This window comes from Rana temporaria, chromosome 3 (assembly GCF_905171775.1).
Source record: "Rana temporaria chromosome 3, aRanTem1.1, whole genome shotgun sequence".
Classification (NCBI taxonomy): domain Eukaryota; kingdom Metazoa; phylum Chordata; class Amphibia; order Anura; family Ranidae; genus Rana; species Rana temporaria.
The window spans coordinates 278,816,061-278,842,792 of NC_053491.1; the positions used below are offsets into that span (position 1 = coordinate 278,816,061).

Genomic DNA, 26,732 nt, shown 5'->3' on the forward strand with positions numbered 1-26,732 from the left:
CCCGAGACCAATTAAACTGGTTGTAAAGTCAGAAGTTTCTTTTTATCCCAATGCATTCTATGCATTAAGATAAAAACCTTCTGTATGCAGCAGCCTCCCCCCCAATACTTATCTGAGCCCATTTGGATCAAACTATGTTGCAGGAGTCTTGGCTGCCTGGGACTCTCCCTCCTCATTAGCGGAGATAGAAGCACAGTACCATTGGCTCCCACTGCTGTCAATCAAAGTCAGTGGGACAATAAGGAGAGAGGGGGTGGGGCTAAACGGTGGCTTTAAGTCCAAATGGACACACAGAGCAGCGCTTCGGATTGTGTGCCCCATAGCAAGCTGCTAGCTATGGGGGCAGGAGGGAGGGGCCAGGAGAGCCGGCGAGGGACTCAAGAAGAGGAGGGTTGGGGCTGTGCAAAACCACTGCAGAGAGCAGGTAAGGATAACATGTTTTTTTATTTTTAGGTGAAAAGAACTGAGACTTTAGTATCACTTTAAAGGAGTTCTCTAAGCTAAAACTTTTAACCCCCGCTGTGCCCGGTCTGTAAAACTATACAAAATAAACTTTCACTTACCTGCCTACGATCCCCCGTTGTTCCGATATCGCCGTCCCGTTCTCCGGTCCCGGTCTGTTCCACTTCCTGCGGGTCGGTGACTCACAGTGCGCTCAGCCTATCAGCGGCCGCGACGGGACATTGCTGCGGCCGCTGATAGGCTGAGCGCACTGTGAGTCACTGACCCGCAGGAAGTGGAACAGACCGGGACAGCGATATCGGAACAACGGGGGATCGTAGGCAGGTAAGTGAAAGTTTATTTTGTATAGTTTTACAGCCCGGGCACAGCGAGGGTTAAAAGTTTTAGCTTGGAGAACTCCTTTAACTCTGAAATTACATCCTCAACCTGCCTATAGTTTACTGGCTGGATTGGTGGTCACAGATTATCAAAGTTGACCTGTGACAGCTAAAATACATCTAACTGAGCCAGTGGCCTTACATGAGTTATACTCGATCAATGGTGGCTTAGCACTTCTTGTCTCCTCTGCAGTCCCCCAAAAGGGAGAATTTTGGCCTTTGGCTTGCAGAACCAAGAATTACAAATGTGGCCTTTGTTTGCACTGTTATCTGTCTTCCTGATGAAGCTGAGAACATGAAATGTGTTAGAGAACACAATATATTAAATCAAGGGTGGTTATTGTGTAATCTATATCTGTATAAATAACATGAACTATAAATACATTGTATAGTGAGGTAGTGGTACAATTAACAGCCAATTAGACATGGTTGTTTACCACAATCAATGTGCAAAATGTATGTTATCAACACATCAGATTGCCTCATGATTGCAAACTTGTGTTGCTTTTATTATTTGTTCTTCTTTGAAATTTCAAAACAGCCTCTTCCTGATCCTTCTGCAGTAACATGACACAGATAACTGTGTATCCCTCCTCCAGCACATACACCCCAGCTTATCCCATTTAAAAATTGCTCAGTCTGCAGTCACACTCCATACATACTGCAGAAATACAGTTTCTCATCGCTTCCCACTGCGTAGTTCAAGATTTTTTTGTGCACTGGTATGGAACACCCCCCAGTATCCATAATATCTGTAAGATAGCCCTGCAGTCCACAGCACTCTCAAGCCTGTTTTACTCCACCAGAGTAAGAACACTAACCCATCAGTGACCAGTCTATACTGTATGTGCAATAACCCATCAGTGACCAGTCTGCACTGTATGTGCAATAACCCAACAGTGACCAGTCTGCACTGTATGTGCAATAACCCAACAGTGACCAGTCTGCACTGTATGTACAATAACCCATCAGTGACCAGTCTGCACTGTATGTACAATAACCCAACAGTGACCAGTCTGCACTGCATGTGCAATAACCCAACAGTGGTCATTCTGCACTGTATGTGCAATAACCCATCAGTGACCAGTCTGCACTGTATGTGCAATAACCCAACAGTGGTCGTTCTGCACTGTATGTGCAATAACCCAACAGTGACCTGTATGTGCAATAACCCAACAGTGGTCATTCTGCACTGTATGTGCAATAACCCAACAGTGACCTGTATGTGCAATAACCCAACAGTGGTCATTCTGCACTGTATGTGCAATAACCCAACAGTGACCTGTCTGCACTGTATGTGCAATAACCCAACAGTGGTCATTCTGCACTGTACGTGCAATAACCCAACAGTGACCTGTCTGCACTGTATGTGCAATAACCTATCAGTGATCAGTTTTCAGTATATGTGCAATAACCCAACAGTGGTCATTCTGCAATGTGTGTGCAATAACCCAACATTGGTCATTCTGCAGAGTTTTACACAAACCTCTTTGTGACAAGCTGCCACGGAAGATGTGACAGCCCCTCAGGCCCCCACCTTAAAAGCTGGTGCTTCAAATGCTAAGTGATGAATATTTATATACTTATTGTTTGTACCTTAAAGTGATTCTAAAGTCTAGCTGCTTTCTACCTAATGCACAGCCCACCATTCATTTAAATGGGTTGAGCGCCCACTGATTGCAAAACCTGGCCATTCCAGCAGCAAGAATCTAGTTGAAGGAATCCGGTGGACACACAACAAACGGGCCTAACTACACAACCCCCCCCTATTTTTAAACATTTACCTGTCCTCCTATCACAATCCAGAACTGTCCCAATCTGCAGCAGCACTCCTCCACTTCCTCAGGAGTCTGGTATTTTCCTGCCCCTGACTAATGCAGCTCAAAGTGCACGCAGAGAGGGGTCCACTCCTCCCACTGCTTCTCATATACAGCCGCTGAATATTAGACTGGCCTTTGTGAGGGAGGTAGTTTTCCAGGATCGCTCTGCAGGGGCTTGCTGAGCCCTGCCCTAGAGATTCGGGGCTATGGGCCCTAGATTCGGGTCTATAGCCCTTCTGCACTGCACAAGTGACAGATAAGAATGTTATCTCTCCCCCCTCAGCGGAGAGGCATGAGAGCAGAGCACCTGGACCTGCATGCAGGAGTTCTGGATGCCTTTGCCCTACAGATGGTCACTTTACTCCTAGATATTTTGCCTGTTCCTGGTCACAAAGCTCTGCATCCCTAACAAGTTTCCAGATGAAATGCTCCCCTGGGATAAGGTCAGAAAAGAGACACAGACAGTGCCTGAGCAGAAAGACATGCTCAGGTACAGGACAAAGAGTAGGAGGGTGGATCGGGGTACCCTCCTGCCTGCCCTGCACCTTCCTGCCCACCCTGTACTGTACCCCTTCTGCCTGCCTGCACCGTACCCTGCTACCAACCTTGTACTGTACCCTAGTGCCCGCCCTGCACTATACCCTCCTGCCCACCCTGCACTATACCCTCCTGCCTGCACCTTCCTGCCCACCCTGTACTGTACCCTCCTGCCTTTCCTGCACTGTACCCCTTCTGTCTGCCCTTCACTGTACCCTGCTGCCAACCCTGTACTGTACCCTCCTGCCCGCCCTGCACTGTACCCTTCTGTCCGCCCTGCACTGTACCCTCCTGCCCGTCCTGCACTGTACACTCCTGTCTGCCCTGCACTGTACCCCTTCTGCCCGCCCTGCTATACCCTGCTGCCAACCCAGTATTATACACTCCTGCCCACAATGTACTGGCTTTGTGAGAAATGCTTACAAAGCATTTTTCACAAAGCCAGTTACAAAGTATTTCTCACTAAGCCTGATATAATGCATTTCTTACAAAGTCAGTTATACAAGAGTACTGCTTTATATCTGGCTTTGTGAGCAATGCTTTATAACTGTCTGCTCTATACACAGTTATAAAATTCCAAAACTGTGTATAAACAATAGAAGAAGAAAAATCAACAAATAATACTGTGCAATAAATTTTAATGCAAACATTAATAAAGTGAATAGGGCTTAAAGAGCATATACTGTATTTTAAACATATGTTTACTCATTCAAGTGCATCAATAATAGCAATTCATCAATGAAGTCCATTCAAGATATGCAGCAAGTCAAATTCTTGTGATGGTGCTCCAAACTCTTTAATGTGACAGCCCACGTGTGCTTCCCCCCTGTGTGTAGATATGTAAAAATATTATATATATACATATATATACACACACACACACACACACACACACACACACCGTATTTGCCGGCATATAAAATGACCCCCTAATTTTCCAGCTAAAATGTTGTTTTTGGCATATACTCACCGTATAAGACAACCCCCTTTCTACTAGTCATGCCTCGCCTCACCTCACTGTGCCATTACATGCCAGACTGTGCCACTGTTACATGCCTCACTGTGCCACCGTTACATGCCTCACTGTGCCACCGTTACATGCCTCACTGTGCCACCGTTACATGCCTCACTGTGCCACCGTTACATGCCTCACTGTGCCACCGTTACATGCCTCACTGTGCCACCGTTACATGCCTCACTGTGCCACCGTTACATGCCTCACTGTGCCATTGTTACATGCCTCAACGATCCCTTACCTTACCCCTGACATGCAGAATCTCAGACCGCGGCCGTCCATTTTTCAAAAGCCGCACCTCCTCCTTCTGCTGTTCCGTGATAGGCGGAACACTCAGCTTCCCAGGAGACAGTGTGTTCAGTGTTCCGCCTATCACGGATGCCCTCTCGTCCGAGACCAAGGACGAGAGGGCATCCTTGATAGGCGGAACACTGAACAGAGGCTCTGCTGGGACACTGAGTGTTCCGCCTATCACTGAACAGCAGAAGGAGGAGGGGCGGCTTTTGAAAAATGGACGGCCGCGGTCTGCATGTTAGGTTACCGGCGTACAAGACGACCCCCGACTATTAAGAAAAATTTCATGGGTTAAAAAGTAATCTTATACGCCGGAAAATATGGTACACATACATACACACACACACACACACACACACGTATATTATATACATGTGTATGCCCACCCAAGCGTATGACTTTCGTTACTTCTCTGCTATGGGTTCTAGTGTCAGATCTTTTGTAGACCTAGCAACGCCCCTGCTCTGCGCATATGTAATAACACCATAAATACCAGTCCTGAGTTCATGTAGGTCATCTCCTCAGTGCTCAGCACCTAGGCATGTACTATAGATTAAACTCCTAGCACCCAGTACCCAGCTAATGCAAGGTAATCCCTTAATCACTTCAGCCCCAGGCCATATTGCTGGTCAATGACCGGGCCACTTTTTGCGATTCGGCACTGCGTCGCTTTAACTGACAATTGCGCAGTCGTGCGACGTGGCTCCCAAACAAAATTGGCGTCCTTTTTTTCTCAGAAATAGAGCTTTCTTTTGGTGGGATTCGATCACCTCTGCGGTTTTTATTTTTTGCGCTATAAACAAAAATAGAGCGACAATTTTGAAAAAAAAAATTTTTTTACATTTTGCTGTAATAAATATACCCAAAAAGATATATATATAAAAAAATTTTTTTCCTCAGTTTAGGCCGATACGTATTCTTCTACATATTTTTCGTTAAAAAAAAAATGTAAAAAATATTTTTTTTTCAAAATTGTCGCTCTATTTTTGTTTATAGCGCAAAAAATAAAAACCGCATATAAGCGTTTATTGATTGGTTTGCGCAAAAGTTATAGCGTCTACAAAATAGGGAATAGTTTTATGGCATTTTTATTAATATTTTTTTTTTACTAGTAATGGCGGCGATCAGCGATGTTTATGTACTGCGACCTTGTGGCGGACGCTTCGGACACTTTTGACACATTTTTGGGACCATTGGCATTTCTATAGCAATCAGTGCTATAAAAATGCATTGATTACTATAAAAATGCCACTGGCAGGGAAGGGGTTAACACTAGGGGCAAGGAAGGGGTTAATTATGTTCCCTGTGTGTGTTCTAACTGAAGGGGGGGTGGGACTGACTTGGGGAAATGACTGATCGCTGTTCATACATCGTATGAACAGACGATCAGGCATTTCCCCCCCTGACAGGACCGGGAGCTGTGTGTTTACACACACAGCTCCCGGTTCTTGCGCTGTAACGAGCGATCGCGGGTGCCCAGCGGTGATTGCGCCCGCCGGGCACGTGCGTCGGGACCAGAGGGCGTGCACGCACTCCTATTGGCTGATTCGCGAGATGACGTATAGCTACTTGATCTCGCGCAGCCGTGCCGTGCCGACCTGCCGCTGTATATTGGCTGGTCGGCAAGCAGTTAAAAAGTGTTACTAAACCCAGTAATATGAAAATAGTTCATTGATTTTACTGTTGTGGGTTTAGTAACACTTTAAGCACACATATTTACGCGCAGAAGCACATATTCTATTGCTTACGTCTTCACGCTCCAGATGACGTCAGTTAGACGAAACCGGTAGATCGATTAGGCAGAACGTCACAACACTTCCGTATTTCATTGTCAGTATGATGTCAGTATGATATGCCTTATTGATTCTGCTCAGATATGAGCATCTATTTTTTATCTTTATTAAATAAAAATTGTAAACGATATTACACCATTTGGGATTCCTTTCTCCTGCATATGGGCCAATACTGGAAGCACCACCAGGAGCACAGAGGGACGAGATACCGCCAGATACCGACAGTGGCATACACTGTGAACGTTTTTTCACCTCAAGAGGGGATGAACATTCGGTGAGTGCAGGCTTTAAAAGAGCACGGATTGCTGTGGTCACCATTTTAGAATACAACAGTTGTTTCACCTGGCACCGAGCATGTATCTGAAGACTCAGCACTTGAGACAACAAGATTACATAGATTCACATATATATATATATATTCTTTTCAGGATGGACTTTAAATTTTTTGGACGTTTTGTCATTGCACATCATTGAACACTTGCAGGATCTTTTTGCACACAGTGTTCCCAGTCTATATCTATCTAATTATATATATTTTTAGAACTGGGCCATTGTACAATTTTTTGCTTATTTGCATGTAATTACTTCTCAGGACTGCACATAATATTTGCACAGGCACGTATGCACTTTGCAGAGCCACTAATTTAGTGTTGGATGTTCAGTTGGCATTAATTAGTATTATTTTATTATTTATTTTACTATTGCACTTTATGGCAGAGACACTTAAGTTTTAGGAATTCATAAATAGCGCCACTCCTACACTCTGCCTATGTGCATTAACCCCTAAGCACCCAGGCCCAGATTCTCGTAGAATCGCGCAAATCTGTGCAGGCGTAACGTATCTCATTTAGGTTACGCCGCCGCAAGTTTTACAGGCAAGTGCTTTATTCACAAAGCACTTGCGTGTAAAGTTGCGGCGGCGTAGCGTAAATCACCCGGCGCAAGCCCGCCTAATTTTTAGGCGGGTAGGGGGCGTGTAGTATTTAAATTAAGCGTGTTCCCGTGCCGAACGTACTGCACATGCGCGTCCGTAAAATATCCCAGGGTGCATTGCTCCAAATGACGTCGCAAGGCCCAGCCCCATTCACGGACGACTTACGCAAACGACGTAAATTTTTTAATTTCGACGCGGGAACGACGGCCATACTTAATATTGATTGCGCCTCATATACCCAGGGGCAACTTTACGCCGGGACAAGCCTAACGTAAAACGTAGTAACTTCACTGCGTCGGCCTCGCGTACGTTCGGGAATTCGCGTATCTAGCTAATTTGCATACTCGACGGGGAAAACGACGGAGGCGACACCTAGCGGACAAAAAAAAAATTGCATTTAAGATCCGACGGCGTAAGAGCCTTACGCCGTCGGATCTAATGGATATCTATGCGTAACTGATTCTAAGAATCAGTCGCATAGATACGACGGCCCAGATTAGGACTTACGACAGCGTACATGGCGTTGCGCCGTCGTAAGCCCTTTGAGAATCTGGGCCCCAGTCTCCAATGCATGTGCACAGCTCCACCACCCCATTTCCTGCTTAAACAAACCTCAGCAATAAAGCCAAGCTCCATCTCCTATGTCCCCAGCACTACCATTGCTATTTATGGACTACATGGCATACATTTTGGTTTCTCCTTTTCAACATCCATTGCCCCCTAATTTCACAGAGACACTCCTCCTATTCGGTATCCTCCCCACGACCTTCACATCCCACTGCCTCCACCAGCTACAATTTTAGCAGGCCTGTTTCCTGGGCACTGATTTAAACCACCATTTCTCCTCTAAAGCCCCTGTGTAAAGAGCTTGGCTCCTATGCTGCTGCCAAAGAATTACTCAGTTTTGTAAATGGATTCCAAATGCATTATGTGAAAAATGTATTAGGCTTCACGGCTATGACCATAGTTTTAAGCGATTTAATTATTAACAGTAGAAAGATCAGTAAGCCATATTTTTGAGTCAAAATATGAACGTCTTTTTCTCACCGATACCCTCCAAACTCCTCTCCTAAACATACTGCCCACTGTCGTACCCCCATATACTTACCTCTCCTGCAATACCCTCTGCACATACGGTTTGCGGTTATACACGGCACATTCTCCTTCTGCATACAATAGCCTCATGCAATACCCACTGCACTTGTCTACTGCACACACTGCCTTCTATCATACAATCCACAAACCTCTTCTGAACATACTAACCTTGGGCTAATCCTCTGTACTTCTCTCCCCTCACAAACTGTCTGTTTTCATGCCCTCCGCACTCCTCCTACACAAACTGCCCCTAGTCATAATGTATGCTATATCCTCTACTGCACATAATGCCCTCTGTCATACCCATCACACTCCTCTCTTACACATACTGCCTCCTGTCATACTCTCCCACACTCCTCTTCTACAAAAATACTGACTGCTGTCATACCCTCAACACTTCTATATATACTGCCCGTCATACCCTCCTATGTGCCAAAAATATCCTATGTGCCAAAAAGGAGTCTTTTTGGCACATACCGCCTACTGTTATACTCGCCATACTCCTCTTCGGCATACACTGCTCACACAGACACTTCTTTAGCATGGTTTGTTATATTGGTATTGTCCCCCACTTTCCTATTTCTGCTAAGGGAACACTTGCCAAATGCTTAAAAATGTATTAACAATTGTATACAAGCCACCAGGTGGATCAAGCCTCTCTTTCAGTTACACAAAGCCACAGATTTTTATTATGACTTTTTAGAAACTGGCATCCTAACAACCAATAGCGTCATCGGTTAATAAGGAGGATGTCTGTTGCCTCCACAGCATCTTTGTTTGACCCTCCTGTGCCCCTCTCCCTCAGACATTAATTGAGGGAGAAGAGAAACATTGGATTACTTGGTCAGTACGTGTGCAAAAGTGTATTTGCTTTGGAAGAATAGATCACCTTTAACCCATGGTGTCCTACGTGTCGCTGTTGCTGCATTGTGTAAAGCCATTAGAATAGTATTTTACATTTTAGAATGGGGTGCCTCGGGACTGTCCATAATTTTAAAGGGTGCCTTAACTGAAAAAAAGGTTGAGAAACACTGCTCTAGATGATGGTTGCTGCATGAGAGTCCAGTGTCCATGTGAACTAGCACAATGTCATTCAGAATTTTAGCCAATTACCAACCTGTGAAAATGTCATTGTGACGTTAACAAACGTTTACTTGCTTTAAAGTAGTTTCTGCTGAGGTAATCTGTGCAGTGCCATAATAATATAAGAAACAAAAAAGAAACAGAGGTTTTAAACCTGGCTAACTCGAAGGTTGGCTAACTCAACAAAATAGTTTAGCCAACTGTCAGATTAACCAACCGCCGAGTTGGCCAACGCGACGGTCGAGTAATCCGACGGTCTAGTAAACCAACCGTCAGATTTGCCAACCTGGTTAGATAACCTGACGGTTGGCTTACTCGGGCGTCAGATTACTCGACCGTTAGATTACGTGAACTCGACGGTTGGTTAATCTAGCGGTTGGATAAACTATTCGTCGAGTTAGCCAACCGTCAAGTTAGCCAGAAAACCACTGTTTGTTTTTTCTTTTTTTTCTTATATTATTATGGCACTGCACAGATTACCTCAGAACTGACACTTCCTGGATTCTCAATATAGTAATCTGACGGTTGACTAATCTGACGGTCGAGTAAAAGCACCGTCAGATTAACCAACTGTCGTGTTTGCTAACTCGACGGTCGAGAAATCTGTCAGTCGAGTAAGACAACCATCAGATTAGGCAACCGTCAAGTTGGCTAACCTGAAGTTTGGCTAATCTGACGGTTGACTAATCTGATGGTTGGCTAAACTATTCGTCGAGTTAGCCAACTGTCGAGTTAGCCTAGCCAACTGTCGAGTTAGCCAATTTTAACCACTGGGCACTGTGAGGGTGGGACTCTGTGCTATGTGAAAGATTGCTGGTTTACGCCAGATTTTAGACAGAGACACACATTAATAGGTAGATTCACATAGAATGGCCTATTATTAGGACGGCCTAGCCTAGTCTTTTTAGGCTACACCGCCTTAAATTATTTAGGTTAAAAGTGATTCTCAAACCACTTACCTTCAAATTTTAGGCGGCGTAGCCTAAAACGAGCGGGCGTAAGCGTGCCTAATTCAAATGACTGGGAGGGGGCGTGTATTATTGAAATGAGGCTTGACCTCACGTTTTTCGACGTTTTTGCGTACTGCGCATGCGCCGGGCGACTACATTTCCCAGGGCGTATTGCGGCTAATTTCCCTATTGATTTCAACGCGGACGTAAACGACGTAACTCCCGATTCGCGGACGACTTGCGCAAATAACGCTAAAAATTTGAACCTCGTGGCGGGAACGGCGGCCATACTTAACAATAGTTAGTCCACTAGAGCATAGCTCTACATTTACATAAACGACGTAACTCGACGGTGTAGGCCCGGCGTACGCTCGTAAATCGTCGGGAATTGGCGTATCCCCTCATTTACATAATCTAGGCCGGCCGCAATGGCAGCGCCATCTAGCGGGCAAAAGAAACATTGCAGCCTAAGATAGAATGGCGCAAGCCAGCCTATCTTAGGTATGTTTAAGTGTATCTCTGTTAGAGAGAGCTTCGAACCGGGTCGCAAGCGTGCCGTCAGCCCAGTCGTGCCATTCTGCCGACGTATATCGGCGTTAGGCAGTCCTTAAGTGGTTAAACCCCCTTCCTAACCAGACCAATTTTCAGCTTTCGGTGCTCTCGCATTTTGAATGACAATTACAATTAGGCATACAACACTGTACCCATATGAAATTGTTGTCCTTTTTTTTCCACACAAATAGAGCTTTCTTTTGGTGGTATTTAATCACCGTTGGGTTTTAAAAATTTTTTTTATAAAAAAAGACTAAAAAATGCTGTACAAAAATGAATTGAAAAATGAAAATTTAGCAAATTGGTAATTTTTCTTCATAAATTTTGGCCAAAATTTATACTGCTACATATCTTTGGTAAAAATAAGTACAAATTGGTGTATATTACTTAGTCTTTGTGAAAGTTATAGAGTCCACAAGCTATGGTGCCAATATCTGAAAATTTATCACACCTGATGTACCGACGGCCCATCTCATTTCTTGAGACCCATTTCTTGCCAGAAAAGTACAAATACTAGGGTTGTCCCGATACTAGTAATCGGTATCGATACCGAGCATTAGCCCGGTATCGGGCAAATGCTCCGATGCTTCACCCGATACCTGGGCAGTCAGGGTGATCAGTGCTGTTGAGGAGTTACAAGCACTGATCACCCTGTATAGATTTAAAAGTCTGACAGCTGTCCTCTCTCTCAAACCCCTCGCCGCGGCTTTCAGCGGTGATCGGTGCTTCTCTCCCACACACGATCACTGCTGACTGTCCCCTATTCTCCTCCAGTCCCCATCCGTCCTTCAAAGGAGAGAGGTCAGAGGTCTGTTAAGACCCCTGATACCTCACCATAGCCCCCAAACAGGGCTGATAAAAAAAAATTGCAATAAATAATAAAAAAAAATTGTAAAAAATAATAATAATAATTAAAAAAAAAACACACTGACACTGTCCACCCCCCCCCCCCCCCCCAAAAAGAAGAAATCATTGTAAAAAAAAAGAAAAAGAAAATGTAATTAAAAAAAAAATACTGACATATGCCACTGTCACATGAGATTAAATAAAAGTATCGGTAATCGGTATCGGCGAGTACTTAAAAAAAATAAAAAGTATCGGTACTTGTACTCGGTCTTAAAAAAAGTGGTATCGGGACAACCCTTACAAATACCCCCAAACGACCCCTTTTTGGAAAGAAGACATTCCAAGGTATTTAGAAAGAGGCATTGTGAGTTTTTTTGAAGTTACAATTTTTTCCCACAATTCTTTGCAAAATTAAGATTTTTTTTTTCTTTATATTTTTTTCACAAAATTGTCATATTAGCAGGTTATTTCTCACACACAGCATATGCATAGCACAAATTACACCCCAAAACACATTCTGCTATTCCTCCCGAGTATGGCGATACCACATGTGTGAGACTTTTATACAGCGTGGCCACATACAGAGGCCCAACATGCAGGGAGCACCATCAGGCGTTCTGGAGCACCCAGACCAATTCTGACATTTCTCTCCTACATGTAAAAATCATAATTTATTTGCTAGAAAATTACTTGGACCTCCAGAATAGAATGTTTTCCCCCGACTTCCGGTCGGGAATGCGTCCGAGGAGGACGTGAGGCGTCTGACGGTGGGAGGTGCCGGACTGCCCCACGGCCGGTAGCGGTGCAAGCGGTGTAGAGGCTCCAGCGAATCCACCAGCGGATTGGCAGAAGACAGCGTGAGAGGCTGGAGATCTGCCACCTGCACGGGAGACTCGTCACCACTTCCCGCTCCCCGTTCTGGACCCGATGCTTCCGGGGGACCTGGAGGAAGGAGAGCACAGCGCCGCGCGGTCCCACGTGATCGATGCCCCGCACCGGCTGCAGAGTGAGACGCAGTAGGAAGAGCGGAGAGCACGGACGTTCACAGCGGCAGGATCGTCAACAAGACCCCTGTGGAGCTACACATTCCGGCGGTCGGACGGAGGATGGGCCGCGGGGATTGGTGAGGCGCTCAGTCTGAGCCGAGTTGGGTCGGGTCTGGTCCCCCCCGAACCCCCCCCCCTTTCTCATACCCTCCCACAGAGACTGTGTCTATTTATGTATCTAGGCTATATGGCATTGTAATAGCGGGACTGGTTTCAAATCTAAGTATGGAAGGATGTTCAGGGGATCAGACAGTGCCTCTCTTCTGCTCCTTCTGCTCTGGGCTCTCTAAGACAAGCTGGGCAATGGCTGTCTCAAACTGAGCAGTAAAGTAAAATACTTGGATATCATAAGCATATACATATAAATCTAATACCTCGAGGGCAGGTGATTACTTGTATTTACAGGCACCCTGAGTATCAGCAGGGTTTTGGAAGCGCAGTACTCTGTGCGTATTGCTGTTTCGGACCCCGGTGCTACAAGGGACTGATTGGTGGATCACCTAGGACCCATACATCTGCTATAATGATTGCAAGTATAAGCATCTTATTATATCCTAGAATTCTGACCATAAGCACGGCTATCTATATTCCTGGCAGTTTGAACATACTTTCTCGTTTTGCTACATACATGGTCCCACCCATGACCTCGGCTCCTGGAGCATAACTTTTTGTTTGACTGAATATTTGTTGGGGGGACTAGGTCTAGTATCTTTCCCACACAGAACAGTCCAAAAAGCGCTTAGGAACTATAAAATACTCAGAACACCCACAAACTTGCTGAGGACCGAGAAGTGAAACATATAGATCTTATAAGCAATATACATATAAACCCAGCTCCCCGGGCGATTCATTTGAATGAACAAACATTCGGAGTATGAGAAAGGCTTAGGACTGGTAGAATCTGAAGGTATTTCGGATCCTTGCGATCCAGGGAACAGTACTGCGGACCACCTAGATCCGTGCGCTCGAGACCATAGAAATTGCGACCGTAGGCTTCTACCTATGATCCAAAACTCTGACCATAAGCATCGTTACCCATAATCCTGGGAATTTGAGTACAACCTCCTGCACTGCTATATGTTTGCCCCCAACTAAGACTGTGGCTCTCGGAGTACAATCTTTTGTTTGGACGAATAAGTGTTGAGGGGGGCTAGTTATCGCTCACCCCTTTACAAAATCGGTCTAAAAGTGTCTAGGATTTTAAATATTAGACCACCCTCAAACTGGGTAAAAGAATAAGACCTATTAATAAGATGAATAGGTCCACAAGAGGCGTCGCCTCAAAGGGGCCTAAAAGCAAACCTGGGACTAGTTCAATACAGCACTATATGACTCAAGAGGGCAACACTAAAAGCCCTGGAACGGTAAAGAAAAGCGAAAAGAAGAAACCCGAGGCTATGACCGGGGCAGGCAGTGCCGACTGCTCTAAAGGGGAAACGACCTCAGAAAGCGAACAAGAGCGAAGCAGCCTAGACGAGACGGGTCAGGAGACTCGGCCGCCATCAAAAGCAGAAATGGATGTGATGTTGCTAAGGACGGAAAATGTTATCAAAACAGAAATTGATAGGATAAGATTGGATCTGGGGGGTCTCTTAGAAAGAGTGGAAGAGACGGAAAAAAGAATCGAAGATCAAGACTGCGAACTGAATAAACTAAAAACACAAGTTCAATATCTGTCAGATAACCAAAAAATTCTAGCGTACCGGATAGAAGATCAGGAAAATCGCAACAGGCGACAGAATCTCAGAATCCGGGCATTAATTGAAGAAAAAGAAGAAGATCTAAGGAACATTATGAACATCATATTTAATCCCCTGTTGGACCAATCGGCAGAAACAAAGCCCCTTAAAATTGAACGGGTACATCGGGTAGGGAACCCTAAACAGTCAGAAAGAAAGGGTCCCAGAGATGTTATTGTCCGGTTTCGGAACTATGAGGATAAAGCCAGGATCTGGAGTAGGTTGAGGGGGAATTCCCCCATCAGATACAAAGAAGGGGAGATTCAGATTTTCGCGGACTTATCAAAAGAAACACTAACAAAGGAGAAGACACTTGAAACCCCTTTTAGAACTAATGCGCTCACAGAATGTGAATTATCAATGGGGGTTCCCCGCATGCCTTATTGGCCTAAAGGGGGGGATAACAGCACGGCTGAGATTCCCAGAAGAGCTGACAGGGTTCTGTCAAAGATTGGATTTACCAGTCCCAGATTTGCCGGATTGGGCTGATTAAAAAAAAAAAAAAAAGAGTGGTCTGGGTGTGGGGGGGGGGGGGGGGGGATGGAGGGAGAGGGGATGGGGGTCGGGCGGGTAGCCATGGGATGTCCTAGAGCACCACCACCAGGAGGGGAGCCGATGGTAAAGGAGAGGAGGATACCAATAGGGGCTCCCAGGCCAAGAATGGGCCATGGGGGGGGGGGGGGAGTGGAGGAGGAGAAGTTTGCTGGGGGAGGGGGAGGCATGGGGGGGTGGGGGCGGGGACCATCTCGGAGACTCCACATGGAAGAGGCAGTTTTACGCAAATTTCCCTTAGATGACTGATATTAGATTTCTTTCTTATAACGTAAGAGGGCTGAACTCCCATGTCAAGAGACTCAAAATTCTTAAGGAACTGGAGTATTATAAGGCGGATGTCGTCTTTGTACAGGAGACTCACTTGACATCAGAGACCAACATCAAGATGTTCTCCCCCAATTTCCCCACATGGTTCTACGGAGATACAATATCAAAGAGGTCACGTGGGGTTGCTATAGGATTTGCGAGGGGCGTACAGTTTACACTGGGTGATAGACTGACCGACCCCGAAGGAAGATTCTTATTCTTGAAAGTTAAAATAGGTGGAGTGGATTTCACTCTGGCAAATGTCTATGCCCCCAATGTGAACTCAGTCAAATATGTAAAAAAAAAACTAAGGAAATTAAAAGATTTTGAGGAGGGGCATGTGGTACTAATGGGAGATCTTAATTGCTGCATGGATCCCACACTTGATAGTACGTCCCGGGCACAGGGGACTTAATGGTGAGCACTTAAAAAAACTGAAACAACGAATGTCACATAACCAACTGATTGATGTATGGCGAATTCTACATCCTAAAACTCGTGACTACACCTTTTACTCCCCTGTGCACGGGACGTACTCGAGGATAGACTATATCCTCATAGATCATAGACTACTTGAAAGAGTGATCGAAGCAGGGATTGAGACCACGACAATTTCTGATCACGCCCCCATAACAATAAAAATTAGTACATCATTACAGAAATTAAACCGACCGGCGTGGAGATTGGACGAAAGCCTACTTGAAGACGAAGGGGTTGTAGGGAGAGTCAAAAAGGAACTGGAGTCTTACTTTAGGGAGAACGATACGGAGGGGATCTCGGGGGCATCATTATGGGATGCCCACAAAGCATACGTAAGAGGGATCTTTATTGCGGAGGGTGCAAGGAAAAAGAAAGAAAGTACCAGGAAGTTAAAATCCTTAATAGAAGAAATCTATAAGTTAGAACAAGAACATAAAACACAGGACCAAAAGAGAGAAACTGTCCATGCTTTGACCCTAAAAAGAGACGAATATAGAGTACTTTCTGAGCAAGAAACAAGGAGACTTTTAAACAGAAGGGACAGAGAGATATACATTGAGGGGAACAAACCCAGTAAGCATTTAGCCCGAATGGTACAAAGAAAGAAAGCGAGAAACTTTATTGAGAAGATCCAAAAAAAGAACGGGGAACTAGCTAACTCAACTAGGGATATTGCCAAAGTTTTTAGAAATTACTACGAAGATCTATATGCTGTACAGCAAAAGGTGTGGAACCCCGGAGAGAAAGAGACCAAAATAAGAGCTATATTACAGAAAGCAAATCTACCTAGGATAGATATTCAAGTAGCCGCAAAAATGGAGGAGCCTATAACTGAGGAGGAGGTGAGCCTAGCCCTAAAAAACTCAGCTAAGGGGCAAAGCCCAGGCCCAGATGGCTTTACGACCTTTTACTTGCAAAAGTTCGGTACCATTTTGATTCCCAGACTCTGCCACTACTTAAACGGGCTAGGGGCGGAATACGAGATGAGCCGGGAGGCACTGGAAGCAACAATCACTGTAATAAAAAAAGAGGGAAAAGATAACACACTTTGCTCAGGCTTCCGGCCAATCTCATTATTAAACGCAGATACAAAATTGTACGCTAAGATTTTGGCCGAACACATAAAGGGGTTAATGACAACTATAGTGCATCCTGACCAGGTAGGTTTTATACCTGGCAGAGAGGGTAAGGACAATGGGGTTAGGGCTCTCCTTCTCCTTCGGCAGATTAAAGATAGTGGGTCCCCCGGTCTACTCCTGTCAGTGGACGCTGAAAAAGCGTTTGACAGGGTAGACTGGGGGCTCACGATTCAAACGTTAGAAAATATAGGCATAGGCCCAAGGATGGTGAGGCGGATTAAAACTCTGTACCACCACCCTTGCGCCAGGATTAAAATCAACGGGTCCTTATCCACCCCCCTGGAGATGAGGAACGGGACCAGGCAGGGATGCCCCCTGTCCCCTCTTCTTTTCGTTCTTTCGCTGGAACCCCTTTTGGCAATGATACGTAACAACTCCGAAATTGGGGGAGCCAAAGTTGGTACAGAAGAGCACAAACTGGCCGCCTTCGCGGACGATATCCTATTTTTTATAAGTAGCCCTAGAAACACACTTCCGATCCTAATGGCAAATATTACACAGTATGGGGAGGTCTCAAATTTTAAATTGAACGTTTCTAAGACGGAGATACTGAATGTCAATATCTCTAAGGTTGAAAAACTATACCTTCAAATGGCATTCAGTTTCTCCTGGAAAAAAGAAATAAATTACCTCGGTATAAAACTCGTAAACTCTCTAAGGAAAACGTATAGAGTAAACTATATCCCCCTGCTAAATGAAACTAAACGAGAGATTAAAACGATCTATCATCGGCCAATTTCATGGTTCGGTAGGATAAACGTTGTAAAAATGGTCCTAGTCCCAAAAATTATCTATAAATTCCAAATGGTCCCAGTAGCATTACCACAGACATATATAAAAATATTAAACTCCCTTCTGATGAATTACATCTGGAAAAACAAAAGACAGAGGATCTCAGCTCAAGTACTAAAACAGAATAAGAAAATGGGCGGACTGGCGGTCCCAGATGTCAGTAAATACTATGTAGCAACGGTTCTCGCGAGGGTAATAGAGTGGGCCAAAGAAAACCCAGACAAAAGATGGATTAATATTGAATGCGCACTTGCAAGGACACAATTGGGGTGAATTATTTGGAATCCACCCCAACATAGAACTTTAGACACTTCAGCACATGAAATAACATTTAATGCACTGCGGGTTTGGGATAGAGTACACAAACAATTGAAATCAAAATTTAATTCCCCACTAATGGACTTAAAAAACAATGAATACTTTGCACCGGGGACTGAAGGGGTGGGAGGGAACTGGATTAAAAATAGAACTCAGGTTAGGGATATAATACAAAAGGGTAAGATATTGACACATCACGAAATTAAAACAAAGATAGAATCCATGAGGCTGGATGAATGGCGATATATGCAGCTGGCACTCTTTATTAAGCGCCTACCGCTACCTCTTCGATCAAGTGAGGAATATACACCGATAGAAAAACTCTGCAGTACTGATAGCTCAAAAGGCAATATCTCCAAAATATACAGGTTTTTGTTTAAAAAGGAAAAACAAGAAATCCCAAAATATATTCTAAAATGGGAAAGAGAATTGGAAGTACCCAGAGGAAAAGCATCAGTAACAAGAATAATAAAAATGACCCATACCTCCGCAACAGACGTAAGGACTGCCGAGATGAACTTTAAATGCTTAACGGGGTGGTATGCCACCCCAGATAAAATCAGCAAATACAGAGACTGACAGTCAGCAGACTGTTGGAGAGGGTGTACAGTAAGTAGGTGACCCCTCACCTACTTAATGCAGCCAAACGTCTGATACCAAAAAAGTGGAGGGAAGCAGAAAGCCCACAAGTGTGGGAGTGGATGGAGTCTGTGGAAGATACTTACAGGAGGGAGGAGTGGAAGGACGGGACCGATGAGGAAAAAGTTGATCACAGAGGCAAATGGGCAAATTGGATCGAGTTAAAAAAAACTAGGGGATATTTGGAAAACTTGAGGAAGAGATAGAAAGTTCAAGTAGCATATGGGATAAATCAGTAATGTGGAGTCACAAGATGGTGGGGGGGGGGGGTTGGGGAGGGAGTGAATTGCCGGGTATAACTTAGGTATACCATTAGTCTCCGGTTAGGTTGTAAAATCTAATTCATTTTGTATAAAACAGATAAAATACACGCAACATATAAAAAAAAATAAAAAAAAGTGATCATATTTCCGCAGATGATGCTAAAACTTCTTCGGAGACGATGGGGGACCATCTTCCATGAGAAAGTCACCAAGAAAGTCATTGACTGAGTGGAAGAAAAAAAAAAAGAAAATTACTTGGAACCCCAAAACATTATATATGCTTTTTTAGCAAAGACCCTAGAGAATACAATGGCGGTTGTTGCAACTTTTTATCTTGCACGGTATTTGCGCAGGAATTTATCCAATGTTTTGTGCTTTAAATAAAAACACAAAGGTAAAGTTAGGCCAATGTTTTTGCATAATGTGAAAGATGAAGTCCACCTGCCCCCATCTATCCATTAGAATGCATGTGCCTCCACTGTGGGGGCGTCATTGTTTAGTGTTAGGACCACAGATTACAGGGTGCCTTGGCGCGGCTCTGTGGCTCACGCATGCGTTTGCAAATGCATGCGGACAAAACCCCTGTTTTTAACGCATACTGTTAGACAGGTTAATTTGGTTGGCTGGTCGGTAAGGAGGCTTGGTTTTTCCCTGGGCATTCCCAAGGTTTTGTTGTTAAGCTGAGTAAACATATACCCAACATGTCACCCTTCAATTCCACACGCTACTTTGCTACTTAAAAATCCCCATAGGCGACACTTTGATTTTTTTTACTGGTTATATGTTTTTAGTTACAGAGGAGGTCTAGGGCCAAAATTATTGCTCTCGCTCTAACGTTTGCAGCGATACCTCATATGCTGGCGGGACTTGCGTATGCGTTCGCTTCTGCATTCGATCACACGGGGACAGGGGCACTTTAAAAAAAATAAAAAAAAAATATTGTTCATTTTACTTTATTTTAGTTTGACAGGTCCTCTTTACAGTGAGCTATTGGGTCAATAAAGACCCCACATCTCACCTCTAGGCTGGGAAGCCTGAAATAAATAATAATAAAAAAAAACGGTAGAGTCGGTAGAAGGGGGGCATCTCCTCGCCTCCCGTCAGAACGATCAAGCAGTGGAACAGCCGCTATGATCATACTTATGGTGTAGGGAATCGCCGGCTGAAAAAGACGATATCTGAATGATGCCTGTAGCTGCACCCATCATTCAGATATCCCCGCACAAAATCAAGGACGTCATATGATGGCCAGCGGGCGGGAAGTGGTTAAAAACACAAAAGTGAAGCATGGTCGAGTATGGCTGAGCATGGCTGAGCATGGCTGGATATTGCAGGGTATGGGCAGGGATGGCTGAGCAGGGATGGATAAATCTGTAACTTCAATTGTCACAGAGCAGCGCTGCTGCCATCACACTGTACAGAGAGGGGAGAGAGGAAACCGGCGTCGTCACAAGACGCCGGTTAGTTTACAAGTGATTGCTCCGTCATTTGACGAAGCAATCACGTGGTAAACTGCCGCAATTAGCGGCCATCTACCGTGATCGGTGATGCGCCGGGTCGGTCATGGATAATTCCGGGGGCGCGCCCAAAGGGGACGCGCGGGAGCAAGATTCTTGGAGGACAGTTGGCTAATTTGACGGCTAATCTGATGGTTGGCTAAGCTATTCGTGAAGTTTTTTTTTCCTATGGCACTGCACAGATTACCTCAAAACTCACACTTCCTGGATTCTCAATATAGTAATTTGACGGTTGGCTAACTCGACGGTTGACTAATCTGATGGCTGGCTAAGTGAATCATCGAGTTCGCAAACCGGCCACCTTGATGGTTTTCCCAATATGACGGTTGACTAAGTGAACCATCGAGTTAGCGAACCAACGCACCGTCAACCGATAAAGTCAAACTGGGCATAAACACACTTCCTGAATTCTCAATATGTTAATCTGACAGTCGACGGTTGAGTAATCTGACGATCGAGCAATCTGACGGTAGAGCAATCTGACGATCGAGTAAGACAACCGTCACATTAGGCAACCGTCGAGTTTGCTAACCCGACGGTTGGCTAACTCGACGGTTGGCTGTCAAGTTATCCAACCGTCAGGTTAGCCAACTCGACTGTTGCCTAATATGATGGTTGGCTGAGTGGGCCATCGACGAGTTAGCCAACCGTCAGGTTAGCCAACCAACCGACAAAGTTAACCGTTGAGTTACCTCAAAACTCACACTTCCTGGATTCTCAATATATTATAATGGCAACCGTCGAGTTGGCTAACTCGACGGTTGAGTAATCTGACGGTCGAGTAAGACAATCGTCACATTAGGCAACCGTCGAGTTGGCCAACCTGACGGTTGGCTAACTCGACAGTTTGATAAGTCAACCGTCGAGTTAGCCAACTCGACGGTTGCCTAATGTGACGGCTTACAAAGTGATCCATCGAGTTAGCCAACCGTCAGGTTGGCTAACTTGACGGTTTGTTAATCTGACGGTTGACTTGTCAAGAAAGCGAACCGTCAGGTTAGCCAACTCGACGGTTGCCTAATGTGACGGCTGACGAAGTGAACCATCGAGTTAGCCAACCGTCAGGTTAGCTAACTTGACGGTTTGTTAATCTGACGGTTGAATTGTCAAAAAAGCGAACCGTCAGGTTAGCCAACTCGACGGTTGCCGAAGTGAACCATCGAGTTAGCCAACCGTCAGGTTAGTCAACTCGACGGTTGCTTAATGTGACGGCTGACGAAGTGAACCATCGAGTTAGCCAACCGTCAGGTTGGCTAACTTGACGGTTTGTTAATCTGACGGTTGACTTGTCAAGAAAGAGAACCGTCAGGTTAGCCAACTCGACGGTTGCCTAATATGACGGTTGGCTGAGTGAGCCATCGAGTTAGCCAACCGTCCGGTTAGCCAACTCGACGGTTGCCTAATATGACGGCTGATCAGGTGAACCATCGAGTTAGCCAACCGTCAGGTTAGCCAACTTGACGGTTTGTTATCTGACGGTTGACTTGTCAAGAAAGCGAACCGTCAGGTTAGCCAACTCGACGGTTGCCTAATATGACGGTTGGCTGAGTGGGCCATCGAGTTAGCCAACCAACTGACAAAGTCAACTGTTGAGTTACCTCAAAACTCACCCTTCCTTGATTCTCAATATAACTGACGGTTGGCTAACTCGACGGTTGAGTAATCTGACGGTCGAGTAAGACAACATATAACCATCGAGTTATATAACGTCCTGGACTTTGTGGTGGTATATCTGAATGATGCCTGCAGCTACAGGCATCAATCAGATATTTCCGGTTTCAGCCGGCGATCCCCTACACTATAAGAACGATCATAGCGAGCTGTTCTGCCGCTTGATCATTCTTATGGGCGGCGAGAGGGGTCGACTGTCGCCCTCCAGTGCTTCTACCTCTCAATATAGTAATCTGAGAATCGGTGATCCGTGGTCGCCGACGAGGCCGCGCGCAAAATTATGACGTCACGCCCGGCCTCTGCATTAAAAAAAACTGTGGCGCTTCGGCTGTGAAGCGGCGATTGTGATTGTTGTTTTTTATTTTAGGCTTCCTAGTCTAGATGTGAGATGTGGGGTCTTATTAAACCCATAACTCACTGTAAAGAGGACCTGTCATGCCATATTCCTATTACAAGGAATTACAAGATGTTTAGATTCCTTGTAATAGGAATAAAAGTGATCTTTTTTTTTTTTTAACCACTTAAGCCCCAGACCAGGCCCCTTTTTGCTATTCGGCACTGCGTCGCTTTAACTGACAATTGCGCGGTCGTGCAACGTGGCTCCCAAACAAAGTTTATGTCCTTTTTTTCCCACAAATAGAGCTTTTTTTTGGTGGTGTTTGATCACCTCTGCGGTTTTGATTTTTTGCGCTATAAACAAAAATAGAGCGACAATTTTGAAAAAAAACACAATATTTTTTACTTTTTGCTGTAATAAATTTTCCCAAAAATATATAAAAAACATTTTTTCCTCAATTTAGGCCGATACATATTCTTCTACTCGTTTTTGTTAAAAAAAAAAAAAACGCAATAAGCGTTTGATTGGTTTGCACAAAAGTTATAACATCTACAAAATAGGTGATAGTTTTATGGCATTTTTATTAATATTTTTTTTTTTTTTTTTTTACTAGTAATGGCAGCGATCAGCGATTTTTATCATGGCTGCGACATTATGGCAGGCACATCGGACACTTATGACACTATTTTGGGACCATTGTCATTTTTACAGGGAACAGTGCTATAAAAATGCACTGATTACTGTGAAAATTACACTGGCAGTGAAGGGGTTAACCTGTAGGGGCGCTAAAGGGGTTAAGTGATCCCTAATGTGTGTTTCTTACTGAAGGGGGCGTGGCTGGGCGTGTGACATCACTGATCGTCAATCCCTATGACAGGGAACAGACGCCGATCAGCGACAGACTCACTAGGAAGCACAGGGAGAGGTTTGTCTACACTTGCCTCTCCCCGTTCTTCCTCTCTGTGACCCGATTGCGGGACACCGGCGGCGATCGTGTCCACGGGCGCGGATCACGGAGCACAGGACCGGGTTGCATGTGCGCTGCAGCCGCTCGCGACCCACGGCTGGGGCTTCTTAAAGTGACGGTCGAGTAATCCTGCAGGTTGACGTAGACAACCGTCAGATTAGCCAACTCAACGGTTGCCTAATCAGAAGGTTGACACGATCGGTGCAGCCGCCACAGTGAAGCACGGGGAAGCCGTGTTTACACGCGGCTCTCCCCGTTCTTCAGCTCTGGGGACCGATCGCGGGACCCCAGCGGCGATCGGGTCCGCGGGTCCCATAGCTTCGGACCGGGTCGCGGGCGCATGCCCGCGACCCACGGCTGGGTAGATGTACAGGACGTGCCGGTACGTTCATCTGCCCAGCCGTGCCATTCTGTGGACGTATATCTACAGGCGGCGGTCCTTAAGTGGTTAAACAGAAATAAAGGGTCTATAATTTTTATCATAGGATTATTTTAAATGATAGAGACAGAATATCAACCAAAAATTCAGAAAAAACACATGATACAAATATTATAAATTGAGTTGCAGTTCAGTGAGTAAAATAAGTATTTGATCACCTACCAACCAACAATAACGTGTAAAGTGCAACGACAACTTACATGCATATAAAAGACAACTGTCCGAAGCGAATGCTCCCCGATATACCGCTTGATCAGGGGAGCTTTGTTCTGCTGCGGTCAAACATACCCCCCTTCGTAGCCAGCACACAGCTCGGCCCCACACCACTACACCTGCCCGTGACTCCAGAAAACCTAGGGACTTTTTCTATGTCCGTGGGGCAAGTAAGGAGGGACCTTTCCTGACAGTTGGAGCCCACAACGACGACAGGCCAGACGTCCAAGATGGCAGCTGGAACACAGCATGGCGCTGCAGTCGAGGGAGAGGACATTATTGTGCATGTGGATCCCACACCTCTGGAAAGGTCAGTCCCATCTAGCCCTGCTATGTGCACCTTTGCCCTTGTATTCCTCTGACCAGCTTCCACCAAGTCCTTGCTGGAGAGAACCCTGAACGGACTGCTCCAATTCCCCACAGGGGACATATCTGCCAACCGCGGCTCCACAAGGGGACTTCCAATACACAGCTCCCCTAGCCCAGCTGACCTAACTATACTTGGCTCCCCATCAAACCTACGCCTCTTTTTTTTCCCTATGCATTATTTATGAATGTGTAATTGCAAGTCATTTTTAGCATTGTATGTATAACTTCATATGTCCATTTTACATTTTCATGCATGTAGTTATTACATATTTATTTATATATTTCTATATGACCAATTACTTACTGCATACATCCATATATGCCATGTCATGTTGTCACACATTATAAACACACCATGTTCCCCCCCCCCCCTCTAAATGCCCATCTCTTTAGATAGGCAAATGTACTTGTGTACATATGCTAGCCCACATGTGTATTATCATGTGTGTATATGTACACTGACATTTAACATTTGTGCCCCCCCCCATATTTTATAACCCCCCCCCCTTATATTATATTATTTTATAAAATAGCCCCCCCCCTCTTTCCGTCCCTCTAATAATAATATTAATATTTCTCCCTGTCCATCATACATCATACATTTTATTTATATTACATTCACCATATTAATTGAATTCTCTACTTCACAATGTTCCTATTGTGACCTTTTCTCATATTCCCATTATTATCTCCCATTATTATCACCCTCAAATTACTACTCTTCCTGCATCTCCTTCATTTTCCTATACTGTCATTTATTAGTACACAGCATTACATTTTGCAGGTATATAGCGCCATAAACGAGCAGGGCCCTCTGATCCCTCCTGTATTGAATTGTATTGTGACTGTACTGTCTTCCCTGATGTAAAGCGCTGCGCAAACTGTTGGCGCTATATAAATCCTGTATAATAATAATAATACATATCCTCCCCTGCCATTCATTTATATTTATTTTAATTTCATTCTTATTTATTTTCTTGTAACTTTTGCCTTCCTCATTAGTGTGTCCCGTTCCGTTGCTCCACCCATTCTCTGTACGTCCCACCTTGCCCCCCCCCCCCTCCTCGCTATACAAATCTAGCTCCACATTCTCCCTTCATTAGCTTGACAAAGGAGTGTGGCAGCCGCGGCAGATGCTGCCTGTACACTCGGAAACGCGTCGCATTCCCCAGTGACGTCATCACCCCTGGCCTGCTTCTCCAACTGAGCTCTGAGCCTCGTTCTGAGGTCCCTTCGTTCCACCGCAGCCGACTCCTATTCCATCAGCGGTGAGACCACAACAACACAGCGCCCTGCAGGACCAGGAAGTGAATGGTGAACCTGATGACACCTCTCTCCCTTCATTGGGATTTTACATGCCTACTATTTACCACAAAAATGTGAGTGGCCATATGTTTACATTAAAATTGTTTAAAACTATTACACCCAGAGGCGCCTCTTCCCTTGTGTGTTTTTCCTAAGATGGTTGGTAACCGGGCCTCGTGTAAAGAAGAAACAAGGTTTGCCTGTAATGTCTCTCTGCGGAAATCTGGGCTCTGGGATCCAGGCTTTGGTGTACACACTCCTAAACACATTCAATCCCTTTTGTTTTATATGCTTCTAGGAGCTAAAATTACAATAGCCTGGGCCTGGAAACAGCCCTCAGTTTCCTTTTGCCAACCAAGCGGAAGATCTTTTGGATCACGGTGTAGGAAAAACTAGTTGGTATTCTCCATGATAAAAATGATAGACCCTTCATTTTTTTGTAAGTGGGCAAACTAAAACAAAACTGAATCTGCAGGGGATCAAATAATTATTCTCCCCACTGTACAACCCATCCACACAAGCAGGAGCGGTAACACATTATGGCTAGATCTAGGGGGCTGCACCCCCCCCCCCAAAGTTCAGCTGCATCTCTGCACTGCTTGAGCACAGGCACTGAGAGCTCCTTCTCCGCATCAGATTCCGTTACACACAGCTACCATGAGCACAGTGTAGAGCTGGGTGCTGCAACTGAGCTGCCGTTCTGACCATAGATTTCCACAGGTCAGAACTAAACACAGTAGCCAGCTATACACTGTGCACATCCTGGCTACTGTATGTGACAGGGAATAGGAGCAGGAGATCTTGGTGACTGTTTAGGCTGTGTACAGTGCATCACAAAATTAAAGGGAAAAACAGGGAGTAGGAAAAGGCGAGGAGGGG

General features: G+C 45.0%; 1 protein-coding gene across 2 annotated transcripts in view; it reads right to left on the reverse strand.

The window, feature by feature from the left end:
- The window catches only part of RUFY1 (RUN and FYVE domain containing 1), a 229,922-nt gene that overhangs the window by 16,417 nt on the left and 186,773 nt on the right, over window positions 1-26,732 (reverse strand). The gene's annotated exons all lie outside the window — the stretch shown is intronic.